The following is a 9,066-nucleotide window of genomic DNA, read 5'->3' on the forward strand; positions in this document are numbered from 1 at the left end:
CGACAGTCGCTCAGCAGCGCATGGTTCGGAGGGAGGTTTCTTTGAAGGATACTAATGACGTATTAGAATAGAAACATAGAAATGACAGTAGAAGAAGACAAAGCGGCCCATCCAGTCTGCCCAGCAAGCTTTTGCATTTTTTTTCTCTCACATACTTATCTGTTTCTCTTGGCTCTTAGTAACCTTTTTTATTCTATTTCCCTTCCACCCCCACCATTAATGTAGAGAGCAGTGTTGGAACTGCATCTAAGTGAAATATCTTAATTAGTTAGGGGTATAAACCACCACAATAATCAAGCTACACCCATGCTTATCTGTTTATCCAGACTATGTAATTCAGTCCTTGTTGATTGTTGCCTGAATATAGATCCACCTTTCTTCATTCCCCCCTGCCGTTGAAGCAGAGAGCCATGCTGGCTATGCATTGAAAGTGAAGAATCAGTCTTGCTCCCCTGCTGTTGAAGCAGAATTAGGGCATCCCGACAGTGAGGTTCCAATAATAAGAAAAGTAGTTCAAGTGCCTGCAACTAAAAACTCACCTGAGCTAAAAGATTCTAATTTAACCCTATCAACTGAAAAGCAGAATGTAAATACAAACAAAAAACTCACTTTGAAATGTTTGTATGCTAATGTCAGAAGTCTAAGAAGTAAGATGGGAGAATTAGAATGTATAGCAGTAAATGATGACATAGACTTAATTGGCATCTCAGAGACATTGTGAAAAGAGGATAACCAATGGGACAGTGCTTTACCGGGGTACAAATTATATCACAATGACAGAGAGGAGCACCCGGGAGGCGGTGTGGCGCTTTATGTCCAGGATGGCATAGAGTCCAACAGGATAAAGATCCTGCATGAGACTAAATGCACAATTGAATCTTTATAGGTAGAAATCCTTTGTGTGATGGGGAAGAGTATAGTGATAGGAGTATACTACCATCCACCTGGCCAAGATGGTGAAATGGTGCCCCAGAGAAACCAGCCCCTCCATCTGCAAAGTCTGTAGAAATTAATTTATCTTCAAAAGAATCCTTTAGTTCCCAAAGAGATGTCGGGAATTCGACAAAAGTCTCAGAGGACATTGAAGAACACAGTCCCGGGGAACTCAAAGTTTGTTTTTTGTTTGTATTTTCATTCTGCTTTTTAATTGATAGGGATAAATTAGAATTTTTTAGCTCAGGTGAGTTTTTAGTTACAGGCACTTGGACTACTTTTCTTATTATTGGAACCTCACTGTCGGGATGCCCTAATTCTAATGCATCATTAGTATCCTTTGAAGATACCTCTCTCCGAACCATGCGCTGCTGAGCGACTGTCGGCTTTCCCGTTTGTGCTAGTCTAAAAGCTGCTCTATCTCCTTTTTAAAAGTTAGCGCCAGCAGTCTGGTTCCACCCTGGTTAAGGTGGAGCGCATCCCTTTGGAAGAGACTCCCCCTTCCCGAAAAGGTTCCCCAGTTCCTTACAAAACTGAATCCCTCTTCCTTGCACCATCGTCTCATCCACACATTGAGACTCCGGAGCTCTGCCTGCCTCTGGTAACCTGCGCGTGGAACAGGGAGCATTTCAGAGAATGCCACCCTGGAGGTTCTGGATTTAATCTATCTACCTAAGAGCCTAAATTTGGCTTCCAGAACCTCCCTCCCACATTTTCCTATGTCGTTGGTGCCCACATGTACCACGACAGCCGGCTCCTCCCCAGCACTGTCTAAAATCCTCACTAATTACTTCATGTAATACAACTGTCTTGCACTGTACTATGTACTATGTTCTTTTTCATCAGGATCTCTTCCTCTGTTTCATGTCTCCATCTTACATTGGTTTTCCATTTAACCTAAATAGCTGTTAATCAAGCTTCCCACAAAGTAATAATAGCCATATTCTTTCTCTCATTGAACAGGTTTTACCTTATTGTACAACGTAACTCACCTTGAGCTACCAACGAAAAAGGCATGAGTTAAATCTAAATAAATAAATAAAATCTACAACATGACAACTAGCTTCTTACATAAATGGGAGCTATAACAACCATGTGATTGGAACCATGGAGCCAACTTTTCCCCTTCTCTTATCTTGTCGTTGGAGACCTTACTGTGCTCTGAGGACAGTTTAACATTATGCAGAGAGGAAGTGCTAAGCCAAGTCTTAACCGGGTAAGTCCCAGACAGCGGGGAGGAGGGGGAGAGGGAAATATTTAAACCCCAGATTTGTTTGGCTAAAATCATTTTGAATATTGACTTCATAAGGTTATCTGGTTAACTTCAGGGAGATAAAGTTACTCAGGTTTTGAAGGGGATTGGTCCCTTCACTGCCAGCTTTCACAAAAGGGACCAGTCGTTGGTCTTCTTACCCGTAGTGAAATGAATAAATTAATATTAATGTGCTGGCAGGTGGATTGCATGTGGTATTCAGCCCTGCAGGTCACTTTTGGAGGCAGGAAGGGGTGAGATTTGACCCAACACCTTTTAAAGACAGCGGATGGGGAGATTAGCACCAGCTCAGCATGCTAGGTTTCATGTGGGTTTCAATATTTAAAAGCCCGGCCAGTGGTCAAAGTTACCCCATTAACGATATCTGCATAACTTTAGCCGAGTATATATTGAGTGAAGACTTGGCGAGTTACATTTCACTGTGAATATCCTGGTTATCACACCACTAAATATTGACCTCTAACAGTTATAACATATACATCTGACTTAAATCTATCTTTAATAAGAAAAGGTTAAGAGAAAATAACAGATACATTATATTAAACGAAATTAGTGCAAACTCATGTTTCAATCAGAGATGAGACCTCATGTTTCCTGGTAGACGCCAATGATATGTTGCCTAAGTTGTCAAGAGAGGTTTTTTCTTAAACGATTACACAATACAAATGAAATAATTACATTTAGAAAAAAAAAATCAGAATACTATTTTTGAAAATAAATCAAAGTCTAAGTAACAGGAAACAAAAAGTGCATTTTGAATGCAAAACAAATCCGACTCCTGTCTTCTTTGAGATGTTGAGATCAGTCTGTGAATAGTTTGTCATTTAATCCGTTCAATTTACCTAGTGTTGTATTCAGCTTTGCATTGCTTTAAGCGATGACATATATTTCCAGAAAGCTGTTTGCTTCCCTTTCCAATCTTAGCTATACATTTCTTTCCTCAAGCCTTCTGTTTTTTCCCTGTTGTTGTTCCAGGAGCTAAGGCATCAGTCATTCCTTCATATAGATGATAAAAGACAAACGTAAACTCTGTCTCGGGTTCCAGGTCTTTTGTAAGGTAGGTGCATCCAGTCACAAGAAGTCTTGCACACCAACTTAGTTGCGATGACTCTCGTTTTCCTAACACCCACTTACTGTTGTAATTCTCATTTTTCGTCCAGGAGGGTAAACATCAGGTTATGGCCTTGTAGGCCCGAAAAGAGAGGTAACTCACACCCAGGTAACACATTTTTAACCGACATAACCTCTTTAAAATTGGGAAGACAATGATTCCAAAAACCTTGGTCACAAAAGATTCACCATTGGACTTGAAGAGAACTTGTAGAATGCTGGACAGCTCCCAATCCAAAAACCTCCCCAATCCAAACACCCTCCCCATTCCAAAACACCTCCCAATCCAAACAACCTCCCCATTCCAAACACCTCTCCCAATCCAAACCCTCCCATCCAAACCCCTCGCCATTCCAAACCACCATCCCCATTCCAAACAACCTCCCCATTCCAAACACCTCCCCAATCCAAACCCCTCCCCAATCCAAACCCCTCCCCAATCCAAACCCCTCCCAATCCAAACCCTCCCCATGTGCCTCGACGACCCTCTACAGTTCCAACAACACGCGGGGGGGGTCCCCATTCCAAACACCTCCCCAATCCAAAACACCTCCCCATTCCAACACCCTCCCCAATCCAAACACCTCCCCAATCCAAACACCGTCCCAATCCAAACACCTCCCATTCAAACACTTCTCCTTTCCGTCCAAACCTCTCCTTCCAAACACCTCTCCTTTCTCCCGGTGCCTGCTTTCCCAGACCTTGGAACATCAAAGGATACTCTGGGGCATTCCCAACTTAGTGAACTCAACCCACTCCTGCACTTCTCCTTCTTGCTTTAATGGTAATTCCCTGGGAGGGAGAAAAAAACCCACTCCACAGCCACCATCAATCACGCTTCTTTTCCTCTGGGCTAACTGATGAAGGACATGGACTCCTTCTTGGCCTTGGGCCTCTCCCCTTGAGGGGAAGAACCCCTGCAAGGTCCCACTCTCTTTGGAGGGTCCCTGGGCCTCCCAGCCCACAAGCTGAGGTGGAGATCCCTAAACCCCACTCTATACCAGCAAGGACAGGGGAGGAAAGGGCAAAACCCTGCCAAAACTATCCTGCTTTCTACTGCCCATGACCCTTTCAACAACCAACAGGAAGAACCCAAATCTTTAAGGAGATGCACACACCTATTCTGCCAAAGCACATCATATCAGGTAATACATAGTCACTTATCAAAAATGCCATCCAGTGGCCAAACATTGTTACTACAGACAACAATCATTTCCTCCTCCTATGAGCCAGATACCTTAGAAATCCTTGGAGATCTTCCTGAAGCCTTCTATACTCCCCTGGCTCACAAGAAGATGGGAATAAATGGGATCTCCCTACATACATATCCTCAAACACATAAACACACCCTATACACACACTTGTCCAACCATGCCCCACACTTAAACACAGACAGCCATACCCCCAAAAACCCAAGCTTCACAATTTCCCTTAGATAACACTGCTGCACATTAACCCCCAAATGCCCAAATCTGTCTCAATTCCCCCGCCTTGATATCACGAACCCAAAAAAAAACTATCTCCTTCCGGAAACCCTGCTCATCAGAAAGCATGACCACAGCATTAGACAAAGCAATAAAGAACCTTGACTTGTCAGATCCAGACGCAGCCCTTCACTCTTGGAATCACATCACCAAAACAGTAGCCAATGATCTCTGCCCCTTGACACACAAAGAAATCCCCCTACTACAGAACAAAAAAAACAACCTTGGTACACTAACGAACTACAAAAATTAAAGCAAGACCTTAGATCAAAAGAACGCCTGTGGCACCGCCAACCCTCCCCCCAACACAAAGCAGTGTATAAACAATCACTATACAAATACCGGCAAGCCACCATCAACACCAAAAGGGATTTCCACGCTTCTAAAATTCACGACCTACAATTCAATGCCAACGCCCTCTTTTCTTATGTCGCAGATCTCACTAAGACCCCCCACCCCACCACCCTCGAAGAACACTCCAAGGAAAAATGCGAGGAGCTTGCTAAATACTTCCAACATAAAATATCCAGTATCCTCCTACGCTTCCCCCATAACCCCACGACCACCTCCCCCCTCCCTAATCACAATAACACCAGCATCAAATCCTTCGACCTCACATCCACCCTAGAAATTGAGACCATCCTCAAAAGATGAAGCCGGCCACACATTTTGCAGACACAATCCCCTCCAAAACCCTCCTCTCCATTCCCACCACCTTCGCCAAACCCCTGGCTGATATCATTAATTGCTCCCTCACCTTCGGCAAAGTCCCAGATCCCCTCAAACTTGCTATTGTGAAGCCTCTCCTAAAAAAACCCTCCCTTGATCCCTCCGATCCGGCAAGCTATCGGCCCATCTCCAACCTTCCTTTCATTGCAAAAGTCCTCGAGAAAGCAGTCAATACCCAGCTCACCAACTACCTCGAGGAACACAACCTCCTGCACCCATCACAATTTGGATTCCGGAAAGGCCGCAACACCGAAAATCTCCTTCTAGCTATCACTGACACCATACTTATCGGTCTAGACCAAGGAAACTCATTTCTACTGGCCTTACTGGATATATCGGCAGCCTTTGACACTGTCAATCATCAGATCCTTCTCGCCCGCTTGGCAGAGATAGGCATTGCCGACACAGCACTAGACTGGTTTGCCTCTTACCTTGCAAACAGAGAATACCTTATAAAACTTGATAACTTTGAATCTGCTCACGTTCCCCTCATGCAAGGCGTCCCCCAGGGCTCTTCCCTTTCCTCCACCCTTTTCAATATCTACCTCCTCCCCCTCTGCAACTTACTCTCAGACCTAGGCCTGGACTTCTTCTTATATGCTGACGATGTGCAAATTCTCATCCCCATTCAAAAAACGCTCAATGAAACCATCCTCTTCTGGGAATCCTGCCTAGTCACCATCAACTCCCTATTAGCCAACCTACACCTTGCACTCAATGCAACCAAAACCGAATTACTTTTCATATCCAAGCAACCTGAACACGCCTCCTCCTCCACATCAACCCTCTCCACCATTACCCACGCCCTACCCCCTTCTGTAAGAGACCTGGGAGTCACACTCGACCAACACCTCAACTTCAAGCCACACATCAAGTCCCTGCTCAAAGCAGGTTTCTACAAACTCCAGATCCTTAAAAAGCTCAGGCCACTACTCCATACCCAAGACTTCCGCTTAGTCCTGCAGTCCACCATATTTTCCAAAGTGGACTACTGCAACGCCCTGTTGCTAGGCCTCCCATACTCCACCATCAAACCACTACAAACTTTACAGAACGCCATGGCAAGAATCCTAACTAACACACGCAAAAGAGAGCACATTACACCCATTCTTGTAGATCTGCATTGGCTGCCCATCCACTTCCGCTCCCAATATAAAACCCTCACCATACTCCACAACATTCTCTACAAAAGCCACTCCGCCTGGCTTAAGAAAATGCCCCACTTTCACATCTCCCATCGCCCCACCAGATCCACCCTAGCAGGCATCCTACACACACCCCCCCTTAAGACAGCTCGCCTCTCCACCACCAGGGAAAGAGCCTTCACCATCGCAGGCCCTGCCCTCTGGAACTCCCTCCCCACACATCACCGTCTTGAACCCTCCCTGCCCACTTTCAAAAAAGGCATCAAGACCTGGCTCTTCAGACAGGCCTACCCCGAAACCATCCCCCCGTAGACAATCCCCCCCCACCCATGTAGCCAACCCCCAGACTCCGCCCCCCGCCTCCCACCGCATTTCCCTATACGCTCCTATGGATTTCTCCCTAACACGCCTTCTGAATTAGCTTGTCCTAAGTTAATTGTATCACTCTATGCTGTAAATAAGTTATAAGGTATAGAATGTACAATGTAAATAAGTTTTTTAATTTTCAAATTATCACACCTCTGCAGTCCTCCTGCTGTAAATACCCCCTCCTGTAAATACCTCCACCTCGTTTATGGTTACGCTCCTCTACTTTCTCAGCTGCTATCCCTTCCTCCTCCATCTATCCCCCTCACTCCCGCCCCCCGATTCTCAACTGCTCCCTCACCCGCTCCCTGTTTTTTGTAACTTTCCTCCTTTCTCAAGTTTTATTGTAAACCGGCGTGATGTGCCCGCACGAACACCGGTATATTAAAAGCTGTTAAATAAATAAATAAATAAATAATAAATAAATAACCCCCACAGATACCCTACATACAAACCTACCCAAACAAACACTTGTCACAAGCTGTCTCTCACCTTGCAGCGCAGCCCGGAGGCCGTCGCTGCCATCGCTGTTTTGAATGCCGCTGACCATCCCTCCTTTTATGCAGCCTTGGAGTCTGCCGCTGACCACCATTTCTCCACGGCCTGGGGGCCGCCTTCAGTCCTGCTGCTGCCCACGGCAGGGAACCGCCACTGTTCAGGCCTCCATGCGGCCTGAAGACTATCAACTATCTTCTTCCATGTAGCGGGCCAGCCACCGCCGACCAGGTCTCTCCTCGCGGCCTTGAAGCTGCTGCTGAAGCCACCTCTCGTGGCGGACAGAGCCGCCACCATCCGATCTTCCTGTGGCAGAGAGCTGCCGCTTTCGACGCTCCTCTTCACAGCTTGGGAGCTGCTGCCGCTTCCTTCTCTCTGCAGTCCAGAGGCCGCTGCAAGCACCGTTCCTTCCATGGCCAGGAGGCCTCTGCTGTCATCCTCTTCTGTGGCCAGGAAGTGGCCCTGAAGCTCCTCTTCTTGCAGCAGGAAGCCGCCATCATCTTCAGCCTTCCTGCAGCAGGAGCCGCCTCCAATGCCTCAGGCCTACTCCTGCTTCAGCTCCTCTTCACAGCATGGCTGCTGTCCCTGGTCTTGCCTTCTTCTTAGGTGTGAGGCCACGCCTCCTGTCTCATTTAAAGGGCCAGCGGTGGGCAGTCCTCCTGGGCTCCTTCTGCTGACGTCCTCTAGGCATTTCCTCTTCAGCCCTATAACGAGGGCCTTCCTTCACTCAGTCTTCACTTTCACAAGGAGTTGGTCGTGGAGTTGGACCTCTCCTGGATCTTCAGTTCCAGCTCTTCATTCCAGGAGTCCTCTGTGATCCTTCTTCACTTCTTCAAGGCACTCTGTTCCTCATTGGTCCTCCTTGTCTTCGTCCATGCTTCCTGAACCTCTGTCGTCTTCTTCACTCCATGTTCTGGTCTCTCAACGGATCCCATCCTCTTGTCTTCAGATGTCCTGATGTCTCCGTGTTTCCATGTCCAGACATCTCCCTATCTCCGGATGTCCTGAAGTCCCCTCGTGTTTGGATGTCCAGACATCTCTGTCCTTTGATGTCTTTGTCCGTCATGTTCCAGACATCCCTGTGGTCCTCTTCTGTAGAGGTCTCTGATGTCCAGATGCCTTAGATATCCAGATGTCCTGATGTCCTTTCGTAACCAATTTCCTATGTTCCAGTCCTGATGTTCCAAGTCTCCGAATTCCAAGTCCTGACCTCGATGTCCTGATTTCCAAGTCCTGATTTTGATATTCTGAGTTTCAAGTTCCAAGTCTCAATCCTGATATCCTTCGTCCAATCCTGATCCTGAAGTATCATCAGTCCCTAGCTCCGGGTTCAGCTTTGCTCGCCCTGGACCTCATCTCCAGCTGACCTTCCCTGGGAGTAAATCCTTATCAATCCAGTGTCTGTTTCTGGTGGCTGGAGTCCTCTTCTGGTTGGACCTGTCTTTGAGCACTGCCCGGATTACTCCTTTGTCTTGAGCCTCAGTCTTGTGCTTGTTCCGCTCTTCGCATGGTCCGTTACCAGCCTCTTCAG

The sequence above is a fragment of the Rhinatrema bivittatum genome, chromosome 8, assembly GCF_901001135.1.
Source record: "Rhinatrema bivittatum chromosome 8, aRhiBiv1.1, whole genome shotgun sequence".
NCBI lineage: Eukaryota > Metazoa > Chordata > Amphibia > Gymnophiona > Rhinatrematidae > Rhinatrema > Rhinatrema bivittatum.